The 15,779-nt window shown below is 41.1% G+C and overlaps 1 protein-coding gene across 1 annotated transcript in view; it reads left to right on the top strand.

Annotated features, from left to right (window-relative positions):
- The window catches only part of EPB41L4A (erythrocyte membrane protein band 4.1 like 4A), a 317,566-nt gene that overhangs the window by 216,853 nt on the left and 84,934 nt on the right, over window positions 1–15,779 (top strand). The window lies entirely within an intron of this gene.

The following is a 15,779-nucleotide window of genomic DNA, read 5'->3' on the forward strand; positions in this document are numbered from 1 at the left end:
GATATATTTCTGCTATGATGTCATTAATAGTGATGTCAGAGTAACAGAAGTAACATTATTGTTTTCTCTGTGACTTTTGTTTGGTAACAATAAGATTCAATGAATAATAAAAAGAAGATAGGGATACAAATAACATGTAAAAATATATGAATATTATACCACTTATTAACATGATACCATTTATTGATACAGATCTATCCTATAATATGAAAACACTGCAATGAATTGTACTAACTGAATTGCAATAAATATTAATCGACATACATAATTGTAGATAGTACAGTCAATTAATAACAACAGTTCATTTATTCAGATTATAGTATTATAGTAGTAGCTGTAACCATGAATATACATTAATTCAGATATAATTAGTGTGTGTGTGTGTGTGTGTGTGTGTGTGTGTGTGTGTAATATAGCAATTTTACACTACATATATATATATATATATGTATATATATATGTATATGTATATGTATGCATATACACACACATGTATAAATAAATAATGCACTGAAGAAGACCCACAAATCACATCTAATAAATAATGTGATCTTCCCTGTTTTCAGCTATAGTGTAGATTTCTGCAATGATTTTTGACTGCCTTGGAAAGGCTCAGAAAGTTTTTGAATCATGGATCACGTAAAACGTTTATTAATACTGATAAAACTAGACTAAACAGACGGAAACGATGTCAAATTTATCCGAATGACGCACGCAGAATTTTATGTTTAATGTAACACGCTAGACAAGTTAGACACTTTTCTCTTCACTACGTCACCTAATGACTTCTGTACTTCATTCCAATATTTTGCATAAAAAATTGGTGCATACTGTTATTAAATCTGGCGCATTTTACAACTCCTCTTTGCCACTTGTATACGTGGCTTCAGCTGAACAACTTTGCTCATTCTGTGGATTTTGATAATTTTAAAGTGCTGTATTACTGACCTCCAAATGCAAGTACTGTACTGTACCTATGCAATGCTTTATTTAGAGCAGAAAACTGTAATAAAAAATTACCGTTTCTGCATGCAGGCCTTTCAAAAGCTGTTCAACTTCAGGAAGGCCTGCTTGCCGAAATGTCGCTGGTTTTTATTAAATAAACCATTTTCTTTCCTTACAATCCTATATAACCCTTTTTTTTTTCATATTTAGGGATTATTTTTCATATTTTTACTAATTAAAACCAGAAACTGAAACATATTCTTTTTTTCTGATTGATTGTAGATTTTTTTTATGTGCATGATTATGGGGACAGCCATCTTGCCCAAGCAGCTGCTCTGCTCTAAAAGCATTCGGAAAGTCTTCAGACCCTTTCACATTTTTCAAATTTTGTTATGTTGAAGCTTTGTGCTAAAATTTGAAAAATTCACATTTTTCACCATCATTCTACACTCAATACCCCACAATGACCAAACAGAATTGTAGAAATTTTTGAAAAGTTGTTAAAAATGAAAAACTTAAATTTCGCATGGACATAAGTATTCAGACCATTTACTATGACACTTGAAATTTAGCTCTGGGCACCTCCCATTTCTCTAGATCATCTTTGAAATATTTCTACACCTTGATAGAAGTCCACCTGTGGTAAATTCATTTAAATGTACATAATTTTGAAAGACACCCCCCCCCCCCGTCTATATCAGGTCTCACAGCTGACAATGCATATCACAGCAAAAATCAAGCCATGAGGAGGAAAGAACTGCATGTGGAACTCTTTGGGTATGTTCACGCGAGGTCATTACGTCCGTAATTGATGGACGTATTTCGGCCGCAAGTACCGGACCGAACACAGTGCAGGGAGCCGGGCTCCTAGCATCATAGTTATATAAGACGCTAGGAGTCCCTGCCTCGCTGCCGGACAACTGTCCCGTACTGTAATCATGTTTTCAGTACGGGACAGTTGTCCGGCAGCGAGGCAGGGACTCCTAGCATCGTACATAAGTATGATGCTAGGAGCCCGGCTCCCTGCACTGTGTTCGGTCCGGTACTTGCGGCCGAAATACATCCGTCAATTACGGACGTAATGACCTTGTGTGAACATACCCAAAGAGTTCCACATGCACTTCTTTCCTCCTCATGGCTTGATTTTTGCTGTGATATGCATTGTCAGCTGTGAGACCTGATATAGACAGGGGGTGTCTTTCAAAATTTTCTTGCAGGGAGAAAATTCTGCCTCAAAATTCAGTTTGGAATTTTGGTGCAGATTTTGATCTGCCTGCACGCCGTTTGCCGCATTTTTCGCCCCCGGGCCTTTGAGTGCCAATGGGCAAAAATGCAGCGAAATACGCGTTCTCCTCAACCCATTGATGTGAATAGAACGTCGGAGACGTAAACGCCCGAAGATGGGGTATGTCGCTTATTTTTCCTGTGAGACGGTTTTTCCGCTGGCGGGAAAAAAACACCTCCGCCTCCCATTGGAATCAATGGGAGGCATTTTTGGCCATTTTTTGGTGCGGTTTCCGCATCAAAAAACATGTCACAAACCCACATGAACTGGGCCTTAGACAGTATTGTGTGGAGGCATAGATCTGGAGAAGGGTACAAAAACTTTCTGCTGCACTGAAAGCTCCCAAGAGCACAGTGACCTCCATGATTTTAAAATGGAAGAAGTTTGGAACACCGAGGACTCTTCCTAGAGCTGGCCGCCCCACCAAACTAAGTAATCGAGGGAGAAGGGCTTTGGTAAGAGAGGTGAGCAAGAACCCAATGGTCACTTTGGCTGAGTTTCCAAGATCCTGTGTGCACATGGGAGAAACTTTCATAAGGTAACGCTGATCAGGGTATAAAACTAATACATCTAAAACAGAAGCGCTCCCCCTCAATGTCCCACACCAGGAGCTCCTGCTCCCCAAACATAACTACACCTACAACTGGAAGGAAACCTCCCTGACCTGCTTAGGAGTTCAACTCACTCCCTCCTATACGTCGGTCTACAAGGCTAATTTCCCCTCTCTGTTTGTGGAATTACGTCAGCTAATGGCCAGGTGGGATCCTCTTCCCATGTCATTTTTTGGGCGCATAGCAGCGGTCAAAATGACCTTGCTCCCTAAATTACTGTACTTTTTTGAGACCCTGCCAGTGGCAGTACCTATGAGGGAATTTCGGGCTTTGCAGTGTTCCATCCTCAGGTTCATATGGCACTCCGGCAGACATCGAATTCCGAAATCAGTCTTATTGTCTGGTCGATCTGCGGGTGGGCTATCAGTCCCTGATGTGGTGAAATACTACTGGGCGACACATCTCCGCCGCATACCCTGTTGGGTGTCCTTAAGGGCTTACAACAAGTGGACCGAAATAGAGAAGCTATGGATGGCCTCGGTTCACCCAAACTCCTTGTTATGGGGCGACCCGCTGGTAATGCCGTCTTCATCTCTGTTGGGTCCCATGAGATTTCAAAAAGAGGTGTGGGAAACTTGTAAAAAACGCTTTCATTTGGCGTCGGGTTGCCCGCCCTTGACTTCAGTACTCTACACTCCCACTATTCCGAGCGGTACTACCCCCCGAATAGTCCGATTGTGGGCGGGAATTGAGGTATTTCACTTGGCTGACATGGTTGATCCCCACACGCTAGAGCTTCACCCGTTCTCATACTTTCAAAGACATCATAATGTCCCCTCTTCTGCATTTTTCCACTATCTTCAGATCAGACATTACATGCAACAAACTTTCAGATCCACGCGGGTCACTACCACTACTAGGGGGCTTATCTCCGCCATTTACGCAATACTGCTATCCCCGGATGGTTCCCCTCCGCCTGGGCATAGGTACATGTTGAAGTGGGAGACCTTGCTGAATAAATCTATCCCTCTCTCATTGTGGCAGATTATCTGGTCACAAGCAGCTAATACCTCCATCTGCACTGCATATAAAGAAAACCAATATAAAATTCTTATGTTTTGGCACCATACCCCTGCATTTTTGCATAGCTTCAATCCGGGTATTCCTTTGGATTGCTGGCGATGTAGAAATCAGAGAGGGGACCTGTTCCATATTTTCTGGAGCTGCTCACTGGTACAACAGTTTTGGTTGGAGGTTAGGAATTTGGCATTTGCGGTGTTGCAGCAGGATATTCCTCTAGACCCTCTTCATTATCTCCTGAACGTCCCTCCTAGGTCTTTGGGGAAATCATTAGCCCGACTCTTTCGACACTTTCTCACCGCCGCTAAGACGTTGATACCTTGGAAATGGAGACAGACCGCCCCTCCCTCTCATATTGACTTACTAACTAGAATTAGGGAAATACGTACAATGGAACATATGACTGCCTCTATTGACAATGAACTGGACAGGTTCAAAGTGGTGTGGGACCCGTGGGACAAGTATTGGTTACGGATATCTCAAGATTAGGTCGTTGGTTGAGCTCTGACTATCCCTCCCCCCCTTTTTCCCCTGTGTCTTTTTCCCTGATGTCTTGTTTGTCTATTGGAATTTACTGCTCTGTCATGTGAATTGCATGGCCTTCCCATGCATCTTTATGTCATATGTATATTTTGAAAATTTTCAATAAAAATACAGTTGAAACCATAAGGTAACGCTGCAGCACTCCACCAATCTGGGCTTTATGGCAGAGTAGCCAGAAAGAATCCTCTCCCCAGTAAAAGACACATGAAAGCCCACCTGGAGTTTTCAAAAAAAGCACCTAAGGGACTTTCAGAGAAACAAGATTCTGTGGACTGTGGAAACAAAGCTTGAACTTTTTGGCCTGAATTCTAAGCATCATGTCTGGTGGAAACTACGTGCCCAATACCATCCCTACATTGAAGCATGGCAGTGGCATCATCATGCTGCGGGGGTGTTTTTCAGCGGCTGGGACCGGGAGACTAGTCAGGGTGGGGGGAAAGATAAATGGAGAAAAGTATAGAGATATTCTTAATGAAAACCTGATCCAGAGCCCTCTGGAACTCAGACTGGACACCTTCCAACAAGACAATGACCCTAAGCACACAGCCGAGACAATACAGGAGTGGCTTAGGGGCAACTCTGTGAATGTCCTTGAGTGGCCCAGCCAGAGCCCTGACTTGAACCCAATCGAACAACTCTGGAGTGACGGGAAGATGGCTGTCCACTGACGGTCACCATCCAACCTGACAGAGCTTGAGTGGATCTGCAGAGAAGAATGGCAGAAAATAACCAAATCCATTAGTTCTAACCTTGTGGCATCATACCCAAGAAGACTGGAAAAGTTGTTTCAGCTAGGGTCTGAATACTTATGTCAATGCAATATTCTAGTTTTTTATTTTCAATAAATTAGCAAAGATTACGAACATTCTGTTCTCACTTTTTCATTATGGGGTATTGAGTGCAGGATGATGTGGAAATACTTGAATTTTTTATTTTAGCACAAGGCCTAAATAACAAAATGTGAAAAAATTTAAAGGGTCTGAAGACTGTCCGAATGCATTGTATAAGGTGTTACCTTTTATTGTAATCCTGCCTGTGATAATAATGAAATAACTGCTGAGAAGTGATCTCTGCAGAACAGGAAGTGTCAGTCTATTGTGTGGCTCAGTGACCAGTGTGAACACCAGGATTTTTTTTTTAATACAGATAATGACCTCAAAATCACTAAAAATTTGTAAAAAAATATGTTTAACATTATAACTTGATTTAAACAAAAGCTCATTTTAAAGACCTGTTTTCTGTTGTTGTAAGTGGATATACTATTTATTTAAAGTATTCCTACACACTTTAATCGTTTGAAAAATAAAGGTGTAATCTTTTCCCATAATTTCATTCTTTTTTCTTGGTGGAGAGAAATTCTTGGATCAAAAATCCAGTTTTCATGGCTTGGATGTCAGCCTAAAGCACTAAGCGTCTTTTTATTTATTTATTAAGAGCACATAAGGAACACCCTCCAGGTTGCTGAAATTTAACCAAAGGGATTAGCAAAGGTGAACACACAAAATGAAATTCCAGCTGCTTCCAAAAAAGCGAATGTTGAATCTTGTACTATTTCTTCTAATGCTTAACTTATTGACCTAAGTGTGCATCCTGCCCACACCCAAATAATACATCTTTGAAATATTTTTGCTGTCATTGACCTGAGCTAAAGACTATTTGCCTGGGGATTAAACTGTGAATTCCCCAAACTTTGTAAAAATGAACACAGACTGGCTGGCTGGCACATACCAAGATTTGCAAATAGCGCAGTAGGAATGAGGTATGATTCAAGGAATTAGGGAGGACGTTCTTCTTGGCAAGTTGCTCTAACCCTGTACAACTAGCAGACTGACTGGTCTTTCTCATATGTGAACATTGCACATGGTTTGTTAATGCAAGTAAAATAACTCATGTCAATGTACAAAATCCAGACCTTTTCTTTATTGGAATTATTATTATAATTTTTTTTCACGGACTGAGCCCGCTCCATACTGAGCGGGTGTCAGCTGTATGTTACAGCCGACACCTCACTGTAACGGGCGGAATCAAAGATAACCGATTCTGCCCATTTAAACCCTTAGATGATACGGTCAATAGCGACCACAGCATCTAAGCGGTTAGAAAGAGGGGTCCCTCCCTGGGACGAGATCGAGGGGTGCCAATGGATGTCATTGCAGCCTGGGGACCTTATGAAGGCCCCCAGGTCTGCCATCTTTGTGCTCCTATTAAGCCCTGTGAGAGGCAGGGCTTAATGGGAGCCTGTCAAATCACGATATACTGCAATACATTAGCAATGATCGCTGGTTCAAGTCCCCTAGGGGGACTTATAAAAAAAAACAAAAAACAGTTGAATAAAGTTTTTTTTAATGTACAAAAAAAAAAAAAAAGTTAAAAAAAAAAAACTTTTCCCATTTTTCCCCCATATTTTTTTTTAAACACAACTGGTATCGGCACATCCTTAAAAGTCTGAACTATTAAAATATAACGTTCTATAACTCGCATGGGGAACGCTGTAAAAAAAAAAAAAAAAGAAACACCAGCTGTTTCTTGGTCACCTTAGTTCCCCCAAAAAATGAAATGAAAAGTGATCAAAAAGTTGCATGTACTGCAAAATAATACCAATAAAAATGACAGCTCGCCCCACAGAAAATAAGCCCTCATACCGCTCAATCGACGGAATAATAAAAAAGTTATGTCTCTCAGAATGTGGCGAAAAAACACAATTTTTTTTAACAAATAGTTTTTTCTTTGTAAAAGTAGTAAAACATAAAAAAACTATGTAAATTTGGTTTTGCGTAATTGTATCAACCCGTAGAATAAAGTTAATATGTCATTTGACCTCACGATTAACGGCATACAAATAAAACCCAAAAAACTATGGCAGAATCACTGTTTTTTACCCATTTCACCCCACAAAGAATATTTCTTCAGTTTCCCGGTACATTATTTTATACATTAAATGGTGCCATTAAAAACTACAACTCGCTCCACAAAAAAAACAAGCCCTCATACGACTATGTCCACGTAAAAATAAACAAAGTTATGGCTTTTGGAAGGCTATAAGGTAAAAACTAAAATTAAAACCCAAAAAATTGGCTGCGGAGGGAAGGGCTTAAAATACCTGTGTTCAGACTGCTGCATAGGTAATAACTTGTTCTTGTCTTTCCGTACCCATCGGACATCATGAATCATGAATAAGTGACTGCAAAACTAAACTGCAAAGGCATCCACACACTCTTTACCCTCTAATAATATTTTTTTACCATAAACTGGATGTCGATGTTAAACTATTGTTAAGTGTTCATAGTCCATCCATAAGTACATACCCAATAACCCCTAAATGTCCCAGATCTAGTAGGAAACTCCCTGATTTTTGGCATTGTTCCAGGTATCCGCTCTCCTGTCCCACTGAATCCTATCGATCCTTCCAGCTGTCATTAAAGCTAATAATATGAGAATATCTCAGACTAGTGCGAGAAAGTTTGCAGGATTGTGGACTGAGCAAGCTATAGCTGGCGCTCTAATAGGGGAGCACAGTGCTAATATGTTGTGGGCGCAGTGACTTTATTATTGGCACACTGGCTGTGTTAAGGAGCCATAGACACTTCATGGGATGAAATGGAAGCACAAGTATACTCACAGCATAGTATACACTACTTATTTGGGCAATATATGGAACTCTTTTGACAATCTGTGTACTGTTTATATGGGCCGTGTATGGCACTATCTGACCACATTTGACCTTTTGATTTTTGCTATGTAATTTGGCACCCTTTGAGCAGTATATGAAATGCATCCCACTAATATGACCACTGTGTGTGGTACTATCAGAGCACTGCATGCTACTAGTTTTGCATTGTATAACTTTGCATTGTTTATCTGGCCACCGCAATTTACGGTTTTGCAGTATATGGCACTATTTATCTGGGCATAGCATTATACAGTCTAGAGATACTGTAGAGCACAATTGATCTGGGCACATATCCTGTCATGTTAAAGGTTCCTGGCCCTGTATTTACGATTTGCGCTAGGTGTCTCCAGCCTCAAAGGGGACCCGGAGGTTATGGGGGTTAAGGATCTCTGTTTTCTCTGTTACATTTTTACTAGACTTAGGCGCTTGCACACATTTTAACAGACAGAGGAAGTTGTGTTTAATTTTGTTTTTCCTTATTCATTTTTAGCTTACTGTTACTTTATGATATGCTCTCTTTTTCTGACGCGTTGTACTTTAGCACAAGAAGAACATGGAGATACTGGGCTGCTGTTTACATGAATCATCATGCCCAGCGTTGCTTGACTTAATATTCAATCCTTCCCTGCAGCTGTACTGCCAGTTCATGCTTCTCTGCACAAACTATGCCTGGCATGCATTATGACGTTCCTTAAAAGGCAATCTTATACCAGTATTACCTGTTAGTAAGGGCAAAGAATTATTTACAGGTGCCTATGTAGCCTGCCTAGACTAATGACTTGGGGCAGAATGCAGGAAGAAATCATTGCTGAGCTTGTGGTTATTACCAGTCATTGAATGAATGCAAGTTCTTGGGTATAGTTAATTCTGGCTTTTCTTGTTTTAAGGAGATGCAGATATTTATCCTATATCAGTGCTTAAATTGGTGTTAGTTTCAGCAATAAAGTTTATGATTTGTATCATGAAAAGTTATGCAATTATCTAACATATGTTTTGTATCAATTCCTCATGGTTTTCAAGATCTATGATTGCAGTCATTTAATAAGAACCTTCATACTTCACTTCCATGAGATAAAAATCTGTCCTGGTCATGTATGGTGCACGGCACATTACACTTACGGCACAGTTATCAAAGCCGAGAAGTTCTTTCTCCATCACATGACCAGGACAGATTTTATCCACTGGAAGTAAACAATGAGGGTATGTTCACACGCTAGCTGTCATTTACGGCTGAAATGACAGCCTGTTTTCAGAAGAAAACAGCTGCCTCGTTTCAGCCGTAAATGTTCCTCCTCGTAATATACGAGGCGTCTGTGACGCCTGTAATCTTGAGCTGCTCTTCATTGAGTTCAATGAAGAACGGCTCAAATTACGTGGCAAAGAAGTGCCCTGCACTTCTTTGCCGAGGCAGTCATTTTACGCTTCGTCGTTTGACAGCTGTCAAACGACGACGCGTAAATGACAGGTCGTCTGCACAGTACGTCGGCAAACCCATTCAAATGAATGGGCAGATGTTTGCCGACGTATTGTAGCCCTATTTTCAATAATACGCCTTGTTTACGCCTGAAAATAGGTCGTGTGAACCCAGCCTGAAGGTTCATAATAAAAGAGTGCGAGCAGAGATATTGAAAGCCATTAGGAATTGATATGGAAAGCAAACTATAAAACTCTACTCATACCCTAAGTCCACTTAGGGTATGTTCACACGCCCTATCTACGGACGTAATTCAGGCGTTTAACGCCTCGAATTACGCCTGAAAAAACGGCTCCAATACGTCTGCAAACATCTGCCCATTGATTTCAATGGGTTTTACGATGTTCTGTGCAGACGAGGTGTATTTTTACGCGTCGCTGTCAAAAGACGTCGCGTAAAAAGACGCCCACATCAAAGAAGTGCATGACTCCATTGAAAAACAGCTCCAAATACGTCCGAAATGGTCGCCGCGAAAAACGAGTGCACTTGTAAAAACGTCTGAAATTCAGGAGCTGTTTTTTGCCTGAAAACAACTCCGTAATTTCAGACGTATTTGGCGTTGCCGTGTGAACATACCCTTACAGTACACATACTATTCCACTGTGACAGCTTTAAACAAGATTAACAAATTTACAATTTTTATTCATCACTTAATGAGAATTGATTTAAAGTGGATGTTGCCTGCCACATGCAGGGCCCTAACAGTGGAAAGATACTTAAAGGGGTTCTCTTACAATTGACCTTGGCATATCCTGTTTAAGTAGCTCTGTCCACCATGGGCCCAGGAATTGCTGGTGGGAGCCCTGTATGCGTTGCCACTATTCTTTCGAGAATATAACGTGATGGTTGTAATTGTATAAGAGCACAGTCAAGGCATGAAGGAAGTAATATAAATTCCTCTTTTGTATGTGTATAAGATCTGTCTACCCAACTAGCGAAACTATTTATATGCAGTCAAATGGAGACAAAAGTTTCAGAAAATGTATCTTGGTTAGTAGGACGTGGCTGAATACAGGTTTACACGCTGTTAATATATCACCCCAGTGATCTTTCATAGCGTTTCTGCCTGTAGACTGGAAATTATTTTGTCAAATGAATTTCCTTTCACGTTCTCCTTATCATCTGCTCCTGCTTTACTTATTATGCTGGTGATTGATACAGCATTGTTAAAAGCAATACTGTGATCTTACAGTTTATTATTTCGGCTATAATTCCATGTAACATCATTTTATCTCACTAACTGCATTGAGCGAATGATGATTAATTGCGCACAGTTCACACGTACATTATTATTTGCAGTAATGGGTTTGTGGCTTCATACTGTCTTTACCGGTAGTGGGAGCCGGAGTAATCACGTTTTCATTAATTGATGTGCAGGTTCATTTTATAAGGGGAATGGGCCATCGGTTCATATTTTAGCTCAGAATAATCAAATTTATAGTTATCTCAAAGGTAGCATTCATTGCATTTAAACTACAATCACTAATATTTCAGCAGTGTGTATGGTAAATGAGAAGTGCCCAGGAAAACCTTAAACAGAGTAATCAGAAATGAAGTCGCAGATATATAATATGAATTGAGTTACAACATTGGCACTCCTATGGGAATTGCCAATGGCATTTCCGAACCACAGAGAAATCATTACCAAAAAAATGAATTTTGCTTGGAATTCTAAAAATAAAATAAAGTGGAGGATCGCTTTTATTTTGAGTATCTAGAAGGACTATTGTATTTGTGTTACCTCTAACATTGTTTACAGGTACATGAAATATTATGCAGACATGTACCTAGACATAGGGAATTGCATAAACAATAGGAGCTATTAGTACTCTGTTTGCAAGTGTGAGTGATTCAATAATAGTGTGAAGATGCAGAGAAGAAGCACAGTTTACAGGAATCTATGACCTGCAAACGGTATTTGTTCTAGGGGTAAGGTCACCTAGCGATTGGTGCAGACGGCAGTTGCGGCCGCTAATATGTCTCGTGATCTCGGGAGGAGTTCTCGCGAGAGTGCGGGAAGTCCCCTCAAATTTGTTCCAAGGAGACAAGATGGCTAGTCCAAATCCCCATTGACCAATTGGTAATTGAGTAAAGTATGGAAGCATGACCAGTAATGCTATACGAATGCTTTAATAACAGTGAAAAGATCAAAGCAGCGATCTAGATGAAGTCTAACAGATATCTATCTCATCTAGCAATGGTTGGTAGAGAAGTAACTGAAATTCGAAGTGAAGACAAGTAATACATAGCTGAGAGTTTGAAGTAAGTCTTAGTCTAGAAGCGAAGACTCAAAACCGGTGTCTAATTTTTGGATTCGGCTTGCGGATGACTCCCTTGTCTCTGGTTTCTTTGCTGACCTAAAAGATAGAGACAATCAGTAGGCAGCTACCACAGGACAACCTTGTTGGGAAGGGAGAATGGGAGGGTCGATGTTGGCTGTCCTTACCCCTAGAACAAATACCATTCGCAGGTCATAGATTCCTCCAAACTGTGATTTGTTCATCGGGGAGGCAGCCACTTAGCACCAGCTAATGGGTAGTGTAACACACACCTGTTGGTAGCTCTGCGAACCTCAAGGCTCTGTGTTTTGGAAGGACGCCAATCGAACTTGACAAAGGTTTTGCTACCATATGTTAAAAATGGCATTGTAACTTTATTGTAGCGGTCAATACGATTATGGCGATACCAAATTGATATTGTTTTTTTTTTATGTTTTACTACATTTCCAAGAAAGAAACTAATTGTTAAAAATACAATTTGTGTTTTGTTGCTACATATTAAGAGCCATAACTTTTCTACTTTTTCTGCTTATTTTTTGCGGGCTGAGCTGTAGTTTCTATTGGTACCATTTTGGGCTACATTAGACTTTTTGATCACAGTTTATTTAATTTTTTGTGAGATAAGAAGTAACCAAAAAAACGCTATTTTGGCCGTTTAATTTCTTTTTTTTTCCGCCGTTCACCGTCTGGGTTAAATAATGGTATATTGTAATAGATTGAACTTCTGCGAATGTAGCGATACCAATTTTTAACATTACTTTAGAGAAAAAATGGGAAAAGGTTTTTTGTTTTTTTTAACTTTTACTCATATATATATATATACACATATATATATAATTTTTTAATTTACTCTTTGACACTGCTAGAAACTTTATTAAACTTGTTTTTACACATTTTATTAGTCCCCCTATGGGACTTGAACCAGTGATCATTGGATCTTTGGTACAATACACTGTAATACTAGTGTATATTGCAGTATATTGTCATCTTTACAGGCTCCTGTTAAGCCCTGCCAGTTTTTTAAGTGTAAAAAAACGGCCGCGAAAAAGAAGTGCAGGACACTTCTTGGGATGTTTTTGGAGCCGTTTTCCATTTTTCTTGTGATAAAAGTTCCAAAAACGGCCTTAAAAAACGCAGCGAAAATCGCGAGTGGCATAAAAAACTTCTGAAAATCAGGAGCTTTTTTCTCTTGAAAACAGCTCCGTATTTTGAGATATTTTTGCTCACTGCGTGTGAACATACCCTAAGGGGTTGAATCGCCAGAAACAGCGCGATCGCTGTTCCTGGTCGTTAGTCCTTGGTGTCAGCTGTAATACACAGCTGACAGCCCATTCCAAACATCACCCCCTACGCCACGACTTGCCATTACGTCGTGGTACGGATAATACATATAGACTCTTTATTTACAGTTGGTTTACCATTTTATTATATTTTTTTCCTGATTTTATTTCTTCATTTTCTCTGTCATACAAATTTAGCAGAATTTTAGACATTCTTTTAGAATTTTTTTTTTTTTTTGCATATATTAAAACAAATCTCCAGTGTCATCCTCTAGGGATCTGTTCTCTTCTGCTTTAATTATGCAGAATAAGATTTAGCATTTGAGAAAAAAAACTGGAAAAAAAAGGATTAGGCTGGGTTCACACGACCATGTTCCCGTCCGTAATGGACGGACATATTTCGGCCGCAAGTCCCGGACCGAACACAGTGCAGGGAGCCGGGCTCCTAGCATCATAGTTATGTACGACGCTAGGAGTCCCTGCCTCTCCGTGGAACTACTGTCCCATACTGAAAACATGATTACAGTATGGGACAGTTGTCCGGCAGCGAGGCAGGGACTCCTAGCATCGTACATAACTATGATGCTAGGAGCCCGGCTCCCTGCACTGTGTTCGGTCCGGGACTTGCGGCCGAAATACGTCCGTCCATTACGGACCTAACATGGTCGTGTGAACCCAGCCTAACAAATGTTACATGACCACGCCTGTTTTCCTCTTATGCACGGAGTTGTGGAGCGGGCAAGCATACTCCTGTGATGACGTCACATCAGTCTACTCCATTCACTTCCCCCCCTAGACTATATACCAGGGACATTTCTGTAGCAGGCACTGAAATGTAATATTGTTAATATCTTAAAAAGCATGTATACCAGAAAATTAAAATTTTAAAAAGGAATAGTAATTCTAAAATAGGGACATGGACTGAAGGTCAGAAACAAGGCATTTTATTAAAAAAAACACTTAGGCCTCATTTACACGAGCGTGTGCGTTTTGCGCGCGCAAAAAAACGCTGCGTTTTGCGTGCGCAAAAGGCAATTGACAGCTCCGTGTGTCATCCGTGTATGATGCGCGGCTGCGTGATTTTCACGCAGCCGCCATCATAGAGATGAGGTAGTCGACGCCCGTCACTGTCCAAGGTGCTGAAAGAGCTAACTGATCGGCAGTAACTCTTTCAGCACCCTCGACAGTGAGTTCCGATCACAATATACACCAACCTGTGAATAAAAAAAGACGTTCAAACTTACCATGAACTGCCTGCTTCCTCCAGTCCGGTCTCCCGGCCGTTGCCTTGGTGACGCGTCCCTCTCTTGTCATCCGGCCCCACCTCCCAGGATGACGCCGCAGGCCATGAGACCGCTGCAGCCTGTGATTGGCTGCAGCCTGTGCTTGGCCTGTGATTGGCTGCAGCTGTCACTTGGCCTGAATTGTCATCCCGGGAGGTCGGACTGGAGGAAGGAGCCGGGACTTATCGGTAAGTCCGAACTTCTGTTTTTTTTTACACGTATATGTATATTGTGATCGAAAGTCACTGTCCATGGTGCTGAAACAGTTTAAGTCTTTGAGCACCGTGGGCAGTGACTGTCTCCTGACGTCGCGTACCCGAACATTTTTTGCCGGGTTCGGTCAAAACGAGTTCGGCCGAACCCGGTGAAGTTCGGTGCGCTCATCTCTAATTTGACACTCCGTTTGGATGTTTGTAACCAGAAAAGCACGTGGTGCTTTTCTGTTTACATTCATCCTTTTGACAGCTCTTGCGTGATTTTCGCGCATGCAACGCAGGACCGTCCGTGTGGCATGCGTTGTTTTCACGCACCCATTGAAGTCAATGGGTGCGTGTTGCGTGAAAAACGCAAGAATATAGAACATGTCGTGAGTTTTACGCAACGCACTCACGCAGCGCAAAATTCACGCATCGTCTAAACAGCCCCATAGACTATTATAGGTGCGTACGACACGCGTGAAAAGCACGCGCGTCGCACGCGCGTATAATACGCTCGTGTAAATGAGGCCTTAGGGTATGTGCACACACACTAATTACGTCCGTAATTGACGGACGTATTTCGGCCGCAAGTAGTGGACCGAACACAGTGCAGGGAGCCGGGCTCCTAGCATCATACTTATGTACGATGCTAGGAGTCCCTGCCTCTCCGTGGAACTACTGTCCCGTACTAAAAACATGATTACAGTACGGGACAGTTGTCCTGCAGAGAGGCAGGGACTCCTAGCATCGTATATAACTATGATGCTAGGAGCCCGGCTCCCTGCACTGTGTTCGGTCCGGTACTTGCAGCCGAAATACGTCCGTCAATTACGGACGTAATTAGTGTGTGTGCACATACCCTTATGGTTCCTAACTAAAGACCAAAAATATACCTACTGCTATATAAAACAACAGAGAATACAGTACATGAATATTAAAATATACTGTAGATGATCCATTGTAGAAACCAGGCTCACAAGGCAAGCTTGGCTATAGTACAGATATGTTTAGTGCTGTTATCATTGTATAGAATACTTCACAACATTACGTTGCAGGATTTAGATAATTTTTTTTTTTTAAGCATTTTCTTGTAGTTTTAGTGCTTATTTAGACGAACGTGTAATACGTCCGTGCAACGCGCGTGATTTTCACGCGCCTTGCACGGACCTATGTTAGTCTATGGGGCCGTGCA

Source organism: Rhinoderma darwinii, chromosome 1 (assembly GCF_050947455.1).
Source record: "Rhinoderma darwinii isolate aRhiDar2 chromosome 1, aRhiDar2.hap1, whole genome shotgun sequence".
NCBI classification, from domain to species: domain Eukaryota; kingdom Metazoa; phylum Chordata; class Amphibia; order Anura; family Rhinodermatidae; genus Rhinoderma; species Rhinoderma darwinii.